This window comes from Neopelma chrysocephalum, unplaced genomic scaffold, assembly GCF_003984885.1.
Source record: "Neopelma chrysocephalum unplaced genomic scaffold, ASM398488v2 Primary Assembly neopelma1_91, whole genome shotgun sequence".
NCBI lineage: Eukaryota > Metazoa > Chordata > Aves > Passeriformes > Pipridae > Neopelma > Neopelma chrysocephalum.
Genome location: NW_020897753.1, coordinates 3,991,492 through 4,012,838, shown reverse-complemented (window position 1 = coordinate 4,012,838; position 21,347 = coordinate 3,991,492). Strand labels below are relative to the sequence as shown.

General features: G+C 44.9%; 1 protein-coding gene across 8 annotated transcripts in view; it reads left to right on the top strand.

Moving 5' to 3' along the window:
- BMP2 (bone morphogenetic protein 2) overlaps window positions 1–21,347 on the top strand; it is a 216,395-nt gene that overhangs the window by 151,737 nt on the left and 43,311 nt on the right. The gene's annotated exons all lie outside the window — the stretch shown is intronic.

The window sequence follows — 21,347 nt, the reverse complement described above, 5'->3', positions numbered from 1 at the left end:
TCATGGGATCAGTGTGCAAAATTCCCTCTGGAAGAGGATGGGCAGCAGTATGAGCAGCACATGTACTTTCGAGGTGCTTTCGGTTCTTATTCTGATCTCTGATGCTTCCTGAAAAATCTAATCAGCACTGGACAAAGTTTTTTAAAAAGAAATGCTTTGAGTGTGAACTCTTCTTGCCTTGCTTTTAGCATCTCTCTGTAGTTCTCTCTTGTGCTTTTTCCATCCCAAGCATCTTTTGGGCAGGCTTGAGTGGGAATAGCATTTATTCCTTCTCTGAGATTGGAATTTGGACTCCCTTCCTATGGAGCGCTCGACTCCAGCAGCAGATCTGAAATAAATTTGCTATTTACTATTGAAATTATAATTAGCCAGTTAAGAGGATCCAGGAAATAAGAACTAAAATGTTGAGATGTGGTGCTTTGATTTTGGCTGGAAAACTACTGATTCAACCGTGTGGAAAACCATGGAGAAATGTGAAGCCGTGTGCTGTATTGGGTGTCTAAAGAATTTTGCAGGTCTCTGGTATTCAGGAGTTGCTTAGAACTTGCTTTCTGTAACAAATTGTTTTAAACATTTTTACCTGAGAAACAAGTACTTTGCTGATCTGAAGCAAGAGTCACCTGACCTTAGAAACCTTAAACATAAACGTCAGAAAGACCTCGTGTCTTGTAAGAATTGCTGTGGTTTGATGCCCCAACCTGTCACACGCTTATCTCCCTGTAGTGATGTACCTCAGCAAGGCATCTTGTCCCAGGAAGTGTCTCTCCTGCTTTTGCAGTTGCAGCACCCCATTGTTTCTTGTTCTAGCAAGGAGTGTTTCATAGCCACTGTGTCTCCTTCCCGTTCTTTCTCCCCTTTGTCATTCCCTGGGGCTTTACCAGCCGGGTTGATAAATGTTCATCAGCATGCCGTGGATTACCTCATCCTAAGATAAGAACTCAATACACAATTACAATTCTATTTCCAAATAACAGTTGGCCAGGCTGTAATGCCTTCCCTCTTCCTAGGAGAACAATATTTGATTTGAGCTCCACAGTCAAGTCCAATGGATTTTAATTCACTATTGCTTTTTCAGTACTTCCCTTCTTTAATTTTCATCTAGTTTTCATGGATGTATTCCAAAGATTGCTGTCCCACATCTGAAGTTCTTTGAATAAAAAAAGCATGTTCTCCAAGAGATGAATGATATCCGTGTCTCCTAAATGTTAGCAACGTTACTAATGCTGCATGTATTAACAGTAGGATTGCTTTAGAGATGCCTTTTCCATGTGGAAAAATCCTTCCTCTGCTATTTTTGATGTCTGTTTTATCCAAATTTCTTTTGTGAGAAGGTTGCAACAAGAAACAAAAGCAAGAACTGTTATAAAGGGGAATTTCAACATCTGAAATTATGTTTCAATTTTTTTAAATCAAAGATACTTTCTGATCCACAATCATCTTGTTTCGTTTGGGATTTTCATTGAAATTGAGTTGTCAATGAAAGCTCCAGAATTTTGCCAACAGTTGAATTGTGTCAGTTGAGGAAGCCAACTTCCTTCAACAGAAATCTTGCCCAGTTCTAATCAGCAATGCTGGAAAAAACTACTGGATCCTGCAGAAGTCCTCTTCAATCAATGAAAAGACATAATCAGCTCTGGACACCCTTCTGTTTCTGTAACCCTGACCCACATTGCTGCTGCTCTACCTGCTGAGAGCAAACCTTCCTCAGTGTGGGGTTGGAATTGCCAGTGGTGCATTCTAGTGTTGATGGAGGTGAGCCAGTGTTGGAACAGCAACATCTGCAGCTTGAGGTTGATTTCCAGAGAAACATCTCAGGACAACTAAGAAATATTCCATTGATCCTCAGTCTAGTTCTCCTTTGCAGGAGAGACCTGTAGCATGAGTGGGACCCATTTCTAACCTGTTTGCCCCCTGCAATGCTGCTCTCCACCCTACTGGAACCAGCAGACCCCATTGTGGAAATACCTGTGTTGGAGCCTGATCCTCTCCCTTGTTCTCAGCGCTGGGTTCAGAGGGGTTGCTCCTGAGCAAGGGCTTGCCCATGGAATAATAATATGTCACAGACAGGTTTCTAATGAGCTGTTAATTTTAGGATTCCTGGCTATTTGCCAGGTAGGCACTTGATGGACTTTATAGTACGTACTGCCCACTTCAACCACTAGAACTGTCTAGTCTTGCTGACCCAAAGCATTAGGAAGCCAGGAGTCAAACTTCTCAAATCATGCCACTGGTTAAAAGTGATGAGATTTTGTAAACAACACCTTCTGGGTGTTTATTTGACTGATTCATGTTTCTATACTTCATTATCTGCAGCTGCAGGAATTAGTTTTACTATGTTGTTTTTTCTAATAGCAGCTCCGATCGTCTCCCCTGAGATTGTTGTACCCATGTCTGTGTTTACAGGCGTTTTGTAAAGGTCTTAAAAGTCCAATTGGCAGAGAGCTTTTTACTCCCAAACTTTAGCATAACTACCCCTGAAATTTTAAAGACAAGCACTTGGGGTAATTTGGAAGATACTTAGTCTAGACATTTCCAGGTTATGGGGCTGGCAATTCATTATCATTCTAACTTGATTCACATGGCATGAGGTAGAAATTATAATCTAGGAAATGATATAATTTTGTGAAGATTATATGGTGCAGTGTGAGTACCAGCCACGTAAAGTGTGCCAGTAAAGCCTGCCATGATTTCTTAAAATGCATGTTGGATACCGGCACCTCGTGTTCCCACTGAAGGCAACAAGGAGAACAAGCCCTCATGAGGCACTGACCATTCCCAAAAGGATGTCTGGGTAGGCCTGCTCTTGTGTAATATTCCAAACTTGTGGAATTTGGGTTTTGAGGAGCACTGGGTGAAGAACAGCATGTGGTGACACCTCCAGCAGAACATCCTGCTATGTCCCTTCTGAAAGGGATTCTTTGCTTTCCTCACAGATCTTAGTTTTTCCCAGCTTTTATCCACTTTGATATTCAGGGAGGTGTTCTGCCTGAAAGGCAGTTTTTACAGTAGGGAGGTACTAGTGCAGGGCAGAATGGAAGGCCACCTCATTACTTTCTCTTTCTGTTGCTGACTATTTAAATAAAAGGAATTTCCTTCTGGGAAATGATCATTATTTGATAGTTACGAAAAGCTGAATAGTGCTGGGATGAGTCTCCTCTTCAGTCTCTGCTCTCTCCACTCTGCATCTCTACACCCAAGACAAATGAAGCTGCAGGGTCTCTCTCCAGTTTGAAGAAGGCACTGGAGAAAGTACTTAATTCCTATGTCTGTGGCTTCTTGGTAAAATGCCAGTTTGTGAAGAGTCCCAGACTTGCTCTGGGAACTTCTTGGGTAACCAAAGGTGTACAGGTGGTTTCTCTTGTATTCCAGGACTCTCCAGGTGTGTGCAAAGTATAAAACAGGCACTGATGCTGCCGAGATATTCATGCCAGCTCCTGTCCTTTCATCTGCAGTTGGTAAGGAACTTCCTTTGAAAAGTTTTTTTACTAGAAGAAAGAAAGTCTCTCTGAAGGATCAGTGCCATCACAGGGAAAGGAAATGGCTCATAACGCAGGACATCTCCCATCTCCATCTCTTTCATCCCCTACCAGAAGCTCCACTTCAGCACCCCAAGTATCCTCAAATGCAGCAAGTACTATCTTGTATTAGGCTTCCCCAGATACTGCAACATGCAAGAGGAGTTTCAAGGGCTTTAGACTGAAGTCAAGATCATGGTTAGGTGAGGGATTTCATACCCCAAACCCTCTGTGCTTGTGTCTAGAAGTCGGACATTTTGGTGTCAAAGCTTTCTATAGGGAAATACAAGGTATGAATGCTTTTTCTCAAGTCAACCCTCAATAAGAACTCTGCAATTCCATCAAAATGAATTGCTTGTCTAAAGACAAAACATCAGATTGTTTCCTTGGTCTTTATAATTTTGGGTTTAATTTTTCCTTTTGTAAAAAAAAATATCAGCAGGAAATTACTGCATTTAAATCCACAGGAAATCTTTTTGCTTCTTTAAACCTTCTGGTAGAAAATATTTCTCCCTTTCCTTCTGGTTGTGATCAGAATCTCATCAGCATTTCTCAGGTGTTATCCAGATCTGATCTGAGCAGGCACAAGGAGATCCCTGAAGCTGTCACACTGGCAGATGGATCTGCAAAGCATTCCCTGGAACAAGCTCCGTGCAAGTCGGTGGTGGGGGAAGGGAGAGGAAAACTTAATTTTAAGCTGTTTGGGAGAGGCACTGTCATTATGTGCTGTATGCATTAAATGCAAACACAGAACAGGTTCAGGTCTGTGGCTGGTGCTCTTAGGTGTGACAGCAGTACAAATGAAATAATAAGATCAGGTAATCTCAGTTGGTCATTAACCCTGCAGTAAATGCCTGTTTCATTTACCAGGTAGGAACACTCAGGGACCTCAGCTAAAATTGGCACCTTATTGTGCTAAGCACACACAGACACCTAATTAAAGACAGTCCCTTTCAATGAAGTGTTTTTTGGGTATAGATGGACAAGACAGATAAAGGATGGGAGTGAGAAAGCATAACCATCCCTGTTCCACAGAGGGGGAGCCGAGGAACTCTGGTCCCATCGGACCTGGGGACATGCTGGGGGTTAGCAGGGTCTCACACCCCAGCCCTGGGCTTCATCCACAAGACCATCCTTCCCCTGCATCGAGTTTCTTGTTGCTCAAATAGAAACCTCAATTTACATGTTCCTTGTTCCTCTTTTAAAAAAAGCTCCCTGACCATTTTGGTTTCTCTCATCCTCTCAGTGTGTTAGTCATCATTTAAAATACACACAATGATTAAAATGAGTCTGATCATGTTCAAGTACAATATTTCAGGGAGGCTACTTGGTATGACTTGCATGAGGACATGAAATGCCAGAAGGACCAGTGCAATCAACAGCAAACCTCTGTGCCAAAAAGAGTGGGTGGGGTCATGTGCCGTATACAAGGGATTCATAAATGTTTACTATAATTTGCTGCCTGATTATATTTGACCTCTGTGGGTTGGCACATGTACTGATTTATTGCATCCATGCTATCTTAATTACTAAGGACACAGCTGAGAGCTTTTTGAAATTAAAAGGGACTTATTTTCCTCAATTACTTAAGTGCGGAGGCTCAGGCACATACGCAGTTGTATTTTTCTATCAAGAGAATATATGATTTGTACAGCCAGTTACACTTGTTTGTGGTTCCCTGGACTCTGGGTATGTGCAGAGGCAGGCACTCAGTGCTGGCTCATACAGATATGTTTACCAAGACTTAGCAAACTTTTCCTTCTCCCACTGCTGGTCCTGCTTACAAAATATTGCTCTTCCGGGTCTCAGCTGGAACTGGAAGGCAAAATGAGGAAAGTCTCTGAAAGGTTGCTCCCAGTGTTTTTCTAGCCCAGCTGGATGCAGGTATTATTGGAGACCTCATGAGAAGGATTATTCCAACAATATTTTCCCTCTGGCTTCATGGACTAAGGGATACAAACAACTTTTAAATAAGTATCCAAACTTATACTTGCTTAGCCAAAGTGAGACACTGCAGCTTTTGACACAGCCCTGCTAATGTGTACATTGTTGGACATTGTAAGGGTATGACACCGAGCAGTTGTGTAGCAGGTCACCAGCAATTCACAAGTGCTTGGATTTAATTTTTTTTCCTAGCTCTCACGTTGAAAATGTCTCTGAATAATCAGGTCAGACATTAGGAAAGCTGGTTTTCTGTCAGCCATAGCCCTGTCTTGACTTTTGCAAATTTAGGCAAAGATGATGAGAAGCGGTTTGCAATTTGAAGTTCTCTGTCTGGGACTTGAGACTTCCTCAAAGACTCCACCTTTCAGAGGCCCTCTCAGTGTAGCCTCTAAAAAGTGAAGAGTCCAAATTACTCTTACCTTTCTCCTACTTACCATTGCACTTCCGTGTGCAGATCAGATACATCACCAAATCTATGGATCTGAATTTGCAGATGCTCCAGCTCTGCTAGAGCACAGTTGCAGTCTCAGGTACTTACAGACTTTATTCTTATTTCCCATTAGTTGTACTCACACACAGCTGCAGATGGTGGCATTTTTCTTCATGTCAGCCAGCACTACAGTACAGTGATTTTCAGCTGGTTTTGGGACCCCAAGAATCCTCTGCAGGATTCAAGACGAGTAAAATACTCACATCTCTTCTGTAAGTGGAAACAAGTTGTAAACTCTGAACTGGTATAAGAAAGGTTCTAATTCAATTTCTGTAAATCTCCATGATAGTTCATCTCATGCTCATTCCAGGATTTAAAATAAATACATAATGCAAACACAACTTCATACAGAAGTGTGTTTCTCCCTTTAACAGACCACTTGTTGAGAAAGCAGCTAAAATAAATCCAGGCTATCCCAGTCCTAAGTCTGTCTTCTTTTCAGAGTGTAGGGAATGAAAAGGAGAGACTGCAGTATCACTGTGTGTGTGAGCTGCTCTCAAAATCACAGCTGCTGTAGGACAAACCATGCAGGACCCCCTGAGTCCAGCCTTTCAGCCCCCCTTGTTGTCATGCCTCTCATGCTGCTTCTGACAGTACAGCACAGAGAGGGGTCCCCTGGTCACTGGCTGTGCACCTACATTGCAACTGGAGGTGTGACTGCAGTGCAGATAATCAAATACCAACCACCTTTAATCTTCCCAGGGCTCGGGGCAGGCTGGACAAGCTGGCCCGGGATGCGACCTGCATATTCAGGAGCTGGTGCCTGAACACGGTGTCTCCACTGCTTGAGGTATCCAAAGGAGCATGAGTGAAGCTGGTCAGTGCAAGGCAGACAAAGTCACAGCTGCAAATTTAAGTGCTGGACGTTCTCTGTCCAGAATTACTAGGGAGATGCTCCCAGTTCTGTCCAAACCTCAGGTCCCATTACTCCCACTGCTGTGAGTCCTGAAGGACTTGCAGTTGGAATGTGCAGGACATCGTTCTGTGCAGGCAGAGGTGGAGCTGGCATTCTTAATGGTCATGCCAGAAGGCCAAAACGATCTGGAAACAGAGCAAATTGCTGATCCAGACCCATAATAATAACAATAACAAATAATTTTCCCTAGATCAGGATCTGTTTATACACCCGTGTAACAAAATGGTGTTAAATACATAAGACCTGATCATGGAGAAGAGAAAAGCGAGGGAAGGGCAAAAACTATTCGAAACTCAAGATAACAGAGGAGATAAAGCTGTAGTGTTAATATGTAAATATGGACGATGTGTACACAGCTACACCTGGAACAGGGAGCTGTGTCTGTGATTGTACAGTACCTAAGGAAGAAGAGAAGCATAAAGAACACAAAGCTTTCAAACAGGCCCCTGTAACAAGTCCGAACTAACCCTTGGAGTGAGATTGGAGGGGAATCAGCCTTGTAGAAACCTTAGAGAGCCAGTTAGTAAAGGGTTGTGTAATTAAACCTTGAGTCCAATGGCAGCAGAATCCTGCATGAAATCATGGCTCTACTGAAATCAGTGGCAGAAAGCCCAGTGATGTCAGTGGAGCAGCTCCTGGCATTTCCCCACCGCAATCTCTGCTGGTTCTGCTCATGAGCTGTGGGACTGTGCGTGGTACCATAGTCTGCATGGAAAGCAAAGGGCAGTAACAGGTAGATTCATGTATGCACTGAAAACATGTTTTTCAGAAATGTGGCTTATTAATTAGGTGTATTTCTTTGAAAAGTGTTCATTTTCTTCAGGAAGTGCCACTATTGCATCAAAAAATGCGACATCTTGAAAAAGAGTAACTTTTCAGCTGAAGGAATTGACCATCCTGGAAAATGTCATTCATCTCAGGAACCTGACCCAAAGGGGAAGCACGTTTTCATTTCTGATTCAAGACACCCTCTTGAATCCCAAAGACACCCTCTTGAATCCCAGTGTTAAGGGACTGGCTGGAATGCTGCAGCCATGTTTTACCTCCATGTCAAACCTCGCAGCACAAAACCCCGTTCTGTTTTGTGAGCAACGCAGAGGCCGAACTCGGAGGCCTGCTTGGACAAAACCCTGTTTGTCCAGCTGCTGCATAGGAAAAATCAGCTTCTTCCCAGGATAAGCCAGCATCTTGCGTGTATTGTCACCTCTCCAAGGGTAACAGCACCCCAGGCGCAGTCCCTGGACACAGGAATTGGACCGGGACCGACTGTGGTAGTCAGTAGAGGGGGGCAGAGAGCCGCACATGGAGCCGAGCCCGCAGTGGGCTGCACAGCTTTGGGAGCAGATGTGTGAGAAGTGGCGATTTGTGCTGTTTTTACAGTGCACTGGAGAGTTGGTCAGTGGGCAGAGACCCTGTGTGCTTTGGTCAGATGGGGGGAGAATAATAGTTCAACAAAGGAGCATTGTTGGATAGCTCTAACTTAAAGGAGGGGTTTGCAAACCAAATTCAAAGCCATGACAGGCAAAGCTTTTCATTTTATCTGCTGCTAAAAGGAAGATGCTTAAGGGCCTGTCTGGGAAGGGAAAATATGTGCTCATTTAATTGCATCTTTTCTGGCAAAGAGAGAGTGCATTATTGTTATTATTTTTTATTATTATTGTTGTTAGACATATTAGAACGGGCTGTGAGCTGTAATATCCTTCATTCCAACCACATTGATTAGCACTAACTGAGAATGTAGTATAATATTAGCACGAGGCACACAGGACTTGTTGGGCCTGTCCTGTTTGTTACTTAATTACTGTATGTATAAAATAAGAGGTACAGCACCTGTAGAGATTCCCAGCACCTCCTGCTCTGCCGAGGCAGGAGCTGCAGTGCATGAGAGCAGTAACCAAATCCTGGGAGCGTGTTTACGTTCTGAACTCACCAAATCTTCCCAAGTGGAATGCAGGGTCCGGTTTCAGCCAAGGAACTGTTAGCAGTGAGTGAGAGTTAATGGATCAATCTGCTGTCTCTTGTCAGTGCTTTTACTGTTGACTTCTGGAATGTGTTTGATGAAAAGAAAGCAACTTCTTGAGACAGAAGATACAGATGTAGCATGTTAAGGTTGGGACCTACATGAACAATAAAGCAATGTTATCAGTGTCTCGCTTCCCCAGTGCTGCTTGCCAAAACTGACAACAGAACAGCAGCAAAGCATTTCCTTTTTTAACTCCCATAACTGCACATTAACCATTTGCTCTGACTCTCTTTGGAGACACGGGCAGATGTTGTGCTGGTGTTACAAGTGAAAGATGCTGCATGTTTGAGTGGGACCGTGTTGCACAGCCCCCTGCTGCCTTTCTGTGGCCAGTGAAAGCTGAATTCAAATGGAATGTGTAGGATCATTCAGCAGAACCAAACGTGCTGGCTGCTTGTGCTTTCCGTGCTGCCCACCATGGGAATTTTATGGGATGCCCTCGTTCCCCCTGTATCCCGACGGGGCAGGCTGTGACCCAAACTGCAGTGTGAGTTTGGGGCATGTGGTTGTACCCACCCAGCAGACTGCAGTGCTGTGTGGAGGTACCCAGGCTAGCTCCTGGGAATGCTGTGGTGAGGGCTATCCACAATCAGATCATATTCCACTCTTGGCTGAATAGTAGCCCAGCACCAGGATATTGCTCTTCTGCCGGAGCCAGGGTGTTAAGAGTCAGCTCTGATGTGCCCGCTCGGTACTATGGAAACCCTTGTGCTGTGTAGACATAACCACAGAGGCTAAAACCCAGATCCATGGAGGTATTTAGGCTTTTAACTCTCACTGAAATGAACAGGAGTTAAAAGCCTAAATACCTGGGGGGATTTGGGCCTAAGTGGCTTACAGAAAGCCTGTGGCACAGCAGAGACTCAGGTATTTTGGCTCAGAGGCCAGTGCCTCCGATATGAAATCATTCCTCCTCCCTACATCTGGTAGCAGTTTGCATTCACATTTCCCAGCCCAGGCCATCAAAAATATGCCCATGCTTAGGACAGGAGGTGAAGAATAATTTAGGTAATTGAAACTACAGCAGGAATGTGGTTCTGTCAGAGGGCTGTTGCCTGACCTGGAATTTAACCAGACAAGTAGAGATTGGGGAAACTGCGCTGCAGCTCTCGCCTTTCAGGTGCATGGAAGGCAGTTTAGTTTCTCTGGAAGAAGGGGGATAAATAATTGAGTTTATGTGTCTGTGTTGAAAAGGAAGCCATATTGCTGGGAATGAAAGCAGGAGACGTGCCAAACGCTTGCCTTGTTATCCACATGACTGTTTATCAGTTATAAGTAGAGCTGGGCCAATAATTCTTAATGGGTAATTCATATGATGAATATCTCCCCCTTACACTATGTTTGAATGGTGTATGAACCAGCCATTACTTTCAAATATTTATTTACTAGTCACAATTATTTGTTTAATACTGTGAATAATTCATGGTTTGTGGAATGTTTTCAGGCACTTCTCTGAAAGTAGCCAATACCCAGGCTATTTTCATTGGGCAGAGAAGTAAATGTCGCCTTTTTCTGATTACGCCAGTGTTAACTGAGGATAACTTGAAGTCAAAAAGCTGGATCCTTCACTGATGTCATTTGGCATAGCTCCATTTTTTTCCATTGATTTCAAATGACCAGTGTTAATTCACACCAACTTAGTCGATGGCCCTGAAAAGAAGAATTGTATGAAAGAAGAATGACTCCCACACCATATTGTCCCAGGACTGGCTAAATGTACTGCATTTCACAGTCACATCTTTTCATTAAAACTCTCATATGTAGAAATTCAAAATTCACATTTAAAAATATCATTCTGCATTAATATCTCCTTTTCCTATTGATGAGTAGCTTTGCAGTGAGTTATGCTGCTGTGATTGTACACACAAAGAGACAGTTTTTGCAGAAATAGTCCCAATTCAGTTTTTATTTTCAGGGCAGGGGAGAAATTGTTTTGAGGACAAATCTGTGGCTTGTGTTGAGGTTAACCTGAAAAACTTCCTTGTTCAGTGTGCAGGACTTTTCAGTTCCAGTATTACTTTTACCATTACAAAATCTTCCCTTATATAAGTCTCACTGACGTCAGTGGAGCTTTGCCACTTGTATTTGCCTTATCAGATTTCCAATCCTTAAAGCTATTTTAGAAGACATTTTTAACTACCTTCTCTGCAGTACCCAGCTACTGATGGGAAAAGCAGAGCAGGGGTTGTGTTGGACTGTGTCTCTCTGATTCTTGCACCAGTTGTCTGTGGTCTCCAAGGGGTGTATGCCAGAAGTACCTCATGCATTGCTTGTCTCCTGTATCTGTCCCTCTCTGTCCCTTTCCCTTTATTACAGTAGCAAATTATATGTAGTTATACCACAAGAGAACCAGGTGGGAATTAAAGGCTTGGTCCTTAAAAGCACATTTCTAGGTAGTTTCTGTTTCCAGATTTCCAGAGGCACACGCCAGGCTTGCACTCAACATTGCTGCAAATTTCCCAGCTCAATATCTACCTACCCATGTTTTGCTTTGGTATTTCTTGTCTAGCTGTACAGCAAAAGCTGTAAATGCTGCCACTCAGATTGTCACCAGAACGTGACCGTGGTCTTGGCTGCAGGATCCTTGTGTCCACAGCAAAGGGATTGTTAACAGCACTTCCCAGGGAGAAATCTCCCGCTTTTCTTTCTTCCCCTTCACTCCTGCTCTTTGGCAATTCCTCTCCACTGATGCTATGGCTCCAAGAAATACAAAAGCATAAAGAAAAAAATCACATTTCAGAAAGATCTGTTGCTCTTTGCCGAAGTAGCACAACTAATTTGAATGTTAAAGAATCTACGCAGACTAAATGTCCAGGTGCATGTCATTGCTCACTCCACGTAATTCACTAACGAGTGGATCCAGACAAACAAACTGAGGATCCAGCATGCCCTCTGGCTGCCTATAAAAATGAGGAAAGATAATGAAGTGGTGTGAATCAGGGCCTTTCTGTAGCAGTGAGGCATGAAAAAGCTGGAACACAACAGCTTTTGCTGTTAGGTACCAAATACTATCTCAGCAGTTCTGTACCCAACCATGGGGGAAAATCGGTCTCACAAACCTTAATAGACTCATGCAGCTGGCTGTTTAATATTTTTCATGTCTCTGGTTTCATGTTTCTGGATGTTTCCATTGTGAGATTTGTATATGTTTGGGTTTTGGCCATGCAAAGGTGTGTGATTCTGAGAAAGGCACAGCTCCTGACCTTTCTTTAATTACAAGCAAATGCAGAGTTGATGGATATTGCCAACTGTTGGTCTCTTCTGTTGAGTGAACACTGGTGAACAGCCTTTTGAACAACAGTGGGGTCTTTGTACCACAGGCTGGAGCTCACTAGGAACACACCTGATTACACCAAGCTCTTTTTAAGCAGAGTCCTGCACAGTGTCAAAGGAAAATGTTTTGTTGTAAGTGTAGGGAAGAGCAGATTCATAGAAGAAAGGACGAAAAAGGAGAGAACAACTGATGTGCTAAAACAGAGCATTTTTGGGGATTCTTGGCAGAAAACCTCTTTGTCTTCCAACTACTGTAATGATGCAACCTTCAGTCAGAAAGGACTGCTGTGACCTGAAAGATATGGTACCTTCTTGTATAAAGCCATTCCAGCCAGTTCAAAGGCAGAAGTTCTTCTTCAGCCATGTACTGTCATTACAGCCCTTTCCCAGACTGTGATTCAAGGCTCAGTCCTGCAAACACTTTGTTTCCCATTTGCTTTTGTGCTTGTGTGACTCTCATTTCCTGAAGCCCAGTCCCCAGAGACACAGGACTGTAAAATTGGCCCTATAGATGGAGGGAATGACAAGGAAGGAGAGCACCCCCAGGCTGCACAGGGGAGCTGCTGCCCTCGTGCTGGTGCAGCCACACCATTCTCTGCTATCTGGGGACACTCGTGTCACCCTGTGCAGACCTGCAGCAGGGTCGTGTTACCTGGGCTATTGCAGCCAGGATAAAATAGCCTGGGCACAGAGTCCCACCGACTCGGCCACACGGCTGCAGCTCTCCCTCTGTAGCCACCTCAGAAATCCCTGAAGCTTTGGGTGGGTGTCAGCACATGTGTAACCCCACACACTTGTCCCTGCCCAGGATGGAGATGCCTCTGAGGGGAACACTGGCATTCGTATTTTATTTGGCTAATAGTTCGGAAAGGAGTCTCCCAGTGATCCCCACGGAACTGCACGTCTATGTCACAGAGCAGTCATGGAGGACATCAAACTGGATTCCTCTGGAATGGCTTTAGGGCCGCTCATGCTGGCATGGGCCAGCTCATGCTGGTTGCTGCTGCCATTAGACTGCAGCTAGTCAGAAGAAAATGTGTGGAATAGAAATGTCCCATGTGGATGTCAGGTCCTCGGCACTGACTGTTTCTCTCTGTCTATCTGTGCCTCTTGTTCTGTGCTTCTTGTTGCTGTAGATGTGGTCAGAGATGCCACAAGTCCCATCCCAGTACATTGACCTTTCTTCCCCTCTCCTGGGCTATGCTGTTCAAGCCATTTTCAACAACATGTAAGACTTTGGGAAATCAGGTTTTTTTTAAGACTCTCCATGTGCTTATGGTGATTTCTTTACTTGCACACCCTGCTGAATGGGGACTGGCAGGTCAGATCAGGCAGCACAAAACCTAACCTCATGTACAGCTGCAAAGCTCTGAGATGTGTGAAGGGCAAAGGGTGAATTTCTCTCTCTCTCCCCTTGTTGAACAGTATCTGATCACATCTCATGATAGTCCCCTTCCCCTGACTTGCACTCATATAATTACCTGGCCTTGCTCTTTCGTGCTGCCTCTGGAGACTGACACTGTTACAGCATGTATTTAACTCTCCTGTGGACCCTCTGGGGCAAAGATAGGAAGAAACACTGAAATTAAACGTAGGTGGGGTAACAATGATAATTATGTTGGATCATAACTTCCACTGATCTAATTAATGCCACCTAAGTTGTGGCTTGTGCAACTGCCTTGATTTATTGGTGATATCCACAGTTGGCAGGATGACGTTTTTGCAGAGGGGCCGTGGCTCTGATACATGAGCTGATAGAAGAAGGATTTCATGAGCATTGTGCAGTACAGTTACAGTATGGGTAACATCCTGAAAGGTGCCTGTTCCTGATGCTCTTTGGAGGCACTGGAAGGTAGGGATCCAGATAGGATTAATCATGTAAGCTGTGCTGCCCAATCAATTTGTTTCCAGCCCAAATCCCTTCACGCTGCTCTTAAAGTGATGTTTTCCTATTGAATGTGGTGTAACAAGCTCTAGGTGTTTCCAGCATGAAGTGACAGTAAAAGATGACTCTCACCTAGATTCCAGTTTATGTATTTGTTTTATTACTCAGGATATGTCTGGATTTTACAGCTGAGTATGTTAGGAATTTAGTTACAAGTTGAAACCGCTTTATAATGCGTGGCTATAAAGATCAAAGGTTGCAAAACCAACCTTGGAGAGCCAGGTCCTGCTCTTCCAAGGCTCATCAATCATGACTTAGTTCTGGCCCATCTCACATGATTTTACACCATGTACTGTCATTCAGACAAATGTTTACCCATAGCAGTAGACCAGACACTCCAACAGCTCGTAGGCTGAGCGTTGCCATTGGTTCCTCGCAGCACTTTCCATTTTTTTTATTTACCTGGTATCTCTTTTTCCTCCTCAGACTTTTTTCTTTATCTCACAGTTGATAATTCTAGGTATGTGCCTTCTGCTAGTGGCACACTGGGAGTTCTCCTTTCTTCCAGCTGGAAAAAAAATCAAGATCAATATAAGATCAAGATAGATAAAGATCTTTCTAGGTCCCCCCTGGCTATTTGCTGAAGACCATTACATTTGTACTTGCTGAAGTTCTGCAGTGCTCTGCCAGCCCATGAAGCAGAAATAAGGCAGGAGAAACCAAAATAAAGTGGTTTTTTTTTAAAGTGAAGCAGTTTGTTGAATGGAGAAACTCAGACTTTTCTCCAGCTATATCTAAGTTAAATATTTAAATAAAGATGAGCATCTGTATATCAGCTCTAACATCAAAATGTAACAGCTGTTAACTTCAGAGTTTTGCCTAATTGGTGACAGGGTTTGAAAGAGTCAGTGGGATAAAATGCATTTTAGTATTTCTGGGACCTAAATTTTTTTCTGCTTCTATTTCTGAATGAACTGTTTTGTGGAAACCCAAGGAGCAGATTGAGTTTATAGTCAGTTGTCACATAAGTTACAGGGTTAGAAATGCAAATTAATCTGAGTGGCTGCTCCAATAACTCATTTGTTTCCTTGCTGAAATGGCTGTTTCTGTACATTCAGCCCAGTTTTTTTGCCCTGTGCTGCCCATTGCTCCCAGGGATTGCTAGGAAGAATAATGAGGAATGTAATTTGCTTGTTATTGTGTTTGTCACTGTCATGGCTGGAGGGTCAGAGTCACATTTGACAGTGAAAAGCCAGATTTTCAGAAATGATTGCTTAGTCTAGGTATTTGTTTGGATTCTTTTTTTTACTGTCTTGTGATATGTGAGAGAAGCTCAAAGGATTGAGCTTTATTTTTGATGGTGCCTGAGAAAGAGTCTCAGGCAGAACTGTTTCCTGTTCTCCTTTGTGCCTTTGAGGGTGCAAGAAAGTTGCATCAAAAGGGAAACCAGCAAAAAACACAAAACAGGGAAGCACAGTTGCATTATCACTCTGAAGAAGAAGCATTTTTATGCAAATGCATGTAACAGTTAAAATAAAGCTTGTGTTATGTTGCCTTTGACTTTTGTAACTGTTGGGGTGTGACAGGATTTAAACTTTTCATGGCATGCCAAAAATATTTCTTAACATAAAGTTACTTTGCCTAGCTAATGTAATTATGTCCATTACTCACAGGCATTCCATCTTGTCCTGTACTTTGTCTTATTCCCGTATTTGCTGTTGGTGGGAGCTGGGGCTGGGGTTGATCCCGGCGTTCTGATGTTTCTCGCTGCTGCTCTTCACCCCTTGGAGAGCCTGCTAGAGGTTTCATGCAGGAGCAAGGTGGGCATCTGGCTCCTTGAGGGCTGGGAATGACAGGAGCTCCCGGGGTGGGGTAGAGCTGGAGGTAAGGTAGGATTTGAGCACTGGGCGAGTCGTGCTGGGTGAATCCCCTGTGGAGCCACGAGCTGTGTCCCCAGCTGGAAGAATCCCTGTGGATAAACTGAGATGACACTGGCTGGAGCTGGGGGGCTGGCTTGAGTGGGGAGCAGGTTAGTGCAGCTCCTCAGGTGTAGGGTTGTGGCAGGGTCTGGAACTGGTGAAGGGATAAGCCTGCGTTTGGCAGCAATGGGTTGCTCTGCTTGGATTTACTCCTAAGGCTGGGATTTAGGTTAGAATTTGGCTGTTTGGCTGATTTTGTTGGGAATTAGGTTGTACAGCACTGGATGGGAATTTTAAAGACACTCAGCGAAACATCCTTTAGCCTGCAGGAGTGCAAAGTTATTTCTCCCCACTGGTCCCCATCACTTCTGAGGGAGCTGTTTTTCCATCCTCTCAGGGCAGAGCCCGGATGGTCAAGACACAACACCCCCCGTGAACACAGAAGCACGTTGGGAGCCCCTGTCCCTGCCCTCCTTTGCAGGGGCACAGGCAGATGCAGAGACCCAGAGCCTCCAGTTGATTTGATCTGTACCTGCCTCTGTAACTACGCCTGGCTTCCTCTGACCCAAATTACCTAACTCAGCTGGTATTTCCTTCCTCATATTCCTTCCCTTACATCTCCACATCTCACCTGCTATAGTTTAACTGGCTGCACTGGGGGGGGGGGGTGTTGGGGAACCCGTGTGCTAACGCTGAGCCCACCTCTGCCCTCCTCCCTGCCTGGCTTAGAGAGACCCTGTGTAAATGGAATTTTTAACATCAAAAGTTTCAATTACAGCAGGAAATGTCAGGCCGACAGAGTGCGACTGTTCCAGGTTTCCCATAAGGAATACTCCCACCCCTACTATTTACCCATATGGAAAAAACAACCTCCGATGGTATTTTTTTAAGTTCTCAGGTAAACGGAGCTGAATGGTATCATCACATCCACGGCAGGCTTTCTGCAGGAGATGAAAAAGTGTAAATCACAGGGTCCACAGCCCTTACAGTGCCTTTTTCATGAAAGAAAATCCCAGGATACGGGCTAAGTGGGATGGGGGCCATTGGAGAGGCAGCGTAACCTCCAGCAAGTTAGCAGGCTCGGGGAAAGAGGAACAGGGTGGAAATGTTGATCTCGGAGCAGGAGATCAGATGGAAAGCAGCACTCAGAGTGGTGTGTACACATGATGGTGCACAGGATGGGTTACAGGAGAGCATTCCTGGGGGCCTTCCAGGAGACACAAGGGGTCAGTGCCAAGCAGAGCTGTGCATCCTCAGGAAGAGCCTGGCTCTGCCTTCTTGGTGGTGGCTCTGAGGTAGCTGAGACAGGAATAAGGTCTCTCCTTCATCCTCTCTTCTAAAGGCTGGACAAATCAGTATCTCCTTGGCCACTATGAGCTCCAACTCCTGATCATCTTGGTTGGTCTCTCCTAAATTCATCTAGAAAGTGTGTCTGCAACATGTCTTTCAAGTCATCAGGAAGCATTAAGCTCAGCTTTTATGGGAAGAAATGTCAGGCTTTTACTGTGGCCTCAGAGATCTCCAGTGGTTTTGGGTCTTGCTCCATCGTACAGAGCCACTGCTGGGGTGGGTGAGACAGCACCCAATTCACTGCACCCCTGCAGGGACTCCATCATTTGCCTCAAGCAGGAACAGGTCATGCTTTTAATGACAGCGTTCAACCCGTGGGATCGCTTTGGACATACTGCTTCCTGGAATCGCAACTGGGGCTTCCAAAAGAGCCTGGGGAACTTCAGTGGTCAAATTAAATTAGTAAATGTGGTCAGGAATTTGGCACTTGAGTCACCTGACTCTTCAGGATAATTCAGTGTATCCCAAACCCAAGCTCAGTCAGCGTATTGCCCAGCCAAAGCGTTCTTGCTCTGGAGGGCTCAGAAGTGTTTAAGCTCCCCAGATGGCTCCACAAACTGCTTCCTGATGGGAAGTGTTTGTCTCCATGTGTGCTGTGTGCACAGGCTGGCACTTACTCACAGGAGGGACATTTTGGGGTAGGTCATTTGGCAATGTCACGTGAAACTCATTGTGTGTCTCTGCAGGACAGCACAGTCACAGCACAATGCAATGTGTTCTGCAGACGTGGTGGTGCTTGGTGAGGGCAAGGGGAACACAAGAATTTAATTGTATGGAAAATGGTGACATTTCAGAGTGTGTTTTTATTCCGTAGGGAGATGAAATGTTTCTAGAAATGAAAATGAAAGGGAAGGAGAACTTTTTAAAAACATCTTTTACCTTGCTGGGTAAGGAATTCACCTGGGCAGAGGGACTTGTGCATTGAACTTGCTGCCCTGGATGAAACAGAGCAGGAATTTTAACCTACATCCCATGAGTGAGCCTGGGTGGCAGTGAAGAGGGCTCTGTCCTCAGCAGGACTCAGGGACATTTGGGATGGGTTGTTCTCACAGCATTACTTGGGGAGATGAAAAGGGAGCAGATCCAGCCACAGCTTCATCCATGGGCTCTATCCTGGGTAACTCAGCTCAGCTCAGCTCTTGTGGCACTGGGAGGATCCTCTCATAAACTGAGGAGCAGGATGAAGGACAGGAGATAGGGTGGGAGAAGGCGTCCTCTGAAGTCTTTATCTCCAAATGCAAGTTTACTGGGTGTCGAGGGTGGTTTGTTTATTTTTTGAAGAAGCTTATTAACTATGGGAAAAAATATAGTGCTATTGCCCATGATGTAAATCTGTAGAGATCTGAATTGATGGGAGAAATTTGCAACTTGTATAAACAGCCAGAGCCCTGTGGAGTCACAGCAAATTATATCAGCTAAGGATATAATTTATATATATCATTTTTAGTGGTATCATTCTTCCATGTAAGAAAAGGCAAGGGAATGGGGGATGTAAGGGAGCAAACGAAGGAAAAAACACAGCACGGGGTTTACAAAGTCTTGGCCATCACTTTTCTCAGCCTCTGCATGGAAAACATCTGCATGTTACGGTTCCCTTTGATGTCTGCCACACAAACTCTGGGCTCTTCACCCACTGAATGATACATTCACAGGGCACTGCTTCCCTGATGGCAGCTGCCCTTGCTGGGAACAGGGAAGCTGAATATTGCTCCGAGCAGCTGAACATACACCACCTGCTGACTCCAGTGAGTTCATTCTGCTTGTCCGTAAGTATAAAATATTGAAAGGGTCAGAATTATTGTTCCTTTGGAGATATTAAAGTTTAGAAGCTGCCTCTAGTGACTGATATGTAGCAACAGAGCGGGATCTTTCCATGGAAAGTCGATGGCTACTACAAGATAAGCCTTGTGTGGGTAAAATAAATAACATCTTTCTCTTAGGAGCTAATGCATGTTTGGTTAACCAGTGGTGCTGAATCCGATGGGATTATCTGTAATTATACCAGGGAACCACGTTAGCTTTCTAATTTCAGAAGTCTGCTGGGTGAAACACTGGCCAGGACTGCAGGAGACCAGCAGAGATGTTTGCAGAGGTCCCTCTTGGGGCTTTATGTCTACCTGTAAGGACCTGGCTGAGCAGTTCTGTGCCAAGCCTTTGTGCTGGAGCACACGTGGAGGTCTTCATGTTCTTGTTGCTTATGGAGGTGCAGGATCAGCAGCAGGTTCCCTGTCCTAGGTTCAGTCATAAAATGCAGCTTAGATGCACACAAGGCCAGTCTGATGTGCAAAACAACAGTGCTTTTCACTTGACGCAGCAGCTCATCATGTGACCACTCACCTGGGGTGGGATTCCTCTGGCTGCATGTGGACAGGTACAGCTAAATGGCCTTCCCAGCTGCCTGGGAGTGATACTGATCTCATCCTAAGGGAGGCATCTGCTGTAGGCCAGGTGGCTTTCTCCCCAGAAGTGACTACTCACTCCATTAACTCCGGTGGGAGGTGAATGTGGTTGAGCAGGTGTAGATACCAGCATTGTTGGGATTTAGGTGAGGGAAAAAACCATTCTTTGCTGCAAGGCAAGAGGTGATGAGGCTGGCTCCGAGGGAAAAACAGGGGTCAGTCAGACAAACCTGCCTGAAGCCCTCTGACCTCCCTCCAGCCCAGCCCAGTACAGCAAAGTTGTGCCTTTGGAGAACCGGTCCTGAGATAACCAGTTACCCTTCCCCAGCTGCCAAGCCAGTGCGAGGTGTGACATTGTTTCTAGGTTGTCTTTGGAGGCAGTTGCGTTGGAAAAAGCAAAGACAGAATCTTGTATGGCTGGAAGTGGCCAGCATTGGACAATTTGGGAAAAATCCTGCTTACTGGTCGCAGCCAAACCCCATCTGTCCAGTGGAGGCAAACTCAGCGATGACATCAGTGGCAATGTGTGTCAGGTGTCATTAAAACACCAGAGCTATAGATGGACTTGTCCCAGAGGAAGAACATTCCCTTTTGATCTGCTCTGCAGACGCTTTGCCCTCCATGTGTGGGTCTGTACCCTTCACTTCTTCCACGCACTGACATCAGCGGAAACTCCCTGTTTAGGCAGGTGCTATGGATGTGGGACTCAGATTCCTCACAGTGATAAGGGCTCTGAACTGCTAATTGGGGAGGAAAGCTCCCCGTCCTGCTCCTGCCCCACTGTTTAATTTGTGTTACATAGCAGGGGAGGATGGTTCTGTGATGTGCCCTCTTCTGAGATCACTGAGTTTTCTCTATGGCAAGACTCTCCATACCAATATGAGTCATTTAAAGAGTTCAATTAGTAATTTATGAAACAAATTAGCATGATGTTAAAGGCCTACTGCAGCGACATGCTTCTGAAGTGATCTGATGAAGGACTTGCCATGCAAACTATTGTATCTGATAGGCTAATAATAATAAAGCAAAGTGGTTCATTCAAAAGAAAATAGTCATTCTGAGGTTACCATCCTCTGCCAGGAATGTGGCACTGGAGCAGAACTAGCACAGTACAGCTCCAGTGAGGAAACGAGAAGGGTTTCTTACAGCAATGACAGTAGCTCTTAGGTTGCAGTTAGGGATGTATGAAGTGAGTCACTATTTTTGTGTAACTGAAATTCTGCAGAAGTCTTAAGGTCCATCTGGACCGCAGTTAGGCCAGAGAATCCCAGAGCAAGTCCTGTGGCTGGGCTAGCTTTAAATTCCAGATTTTGGGTGCCAGGTGCACTTATGTCATCAGACAAAGGAATGCTTACCTTGTCCAGTGGATATGCCCACTGGTCCCACTGAGAGCCCTCCTCAGCCTGAGTTTGGAGAGGGGCAATGGAGATACAGGAGAGGAGGAGAAAGATGCAGTTGATGCCCCAGTATATTTGGCCAAAGCTTTCCTTCCTCCAGGTTGCCTGACTTGCACATGGGTGCACTGGTGTGCACATCAGTCTAACACAGACCTCCCAAAAGGTCCCAAGCTCAGCTCTTCCTCAGGGCAATATGGAGACCTAGAGCCCAAACACCAGCCACACTAGCAGCCAGA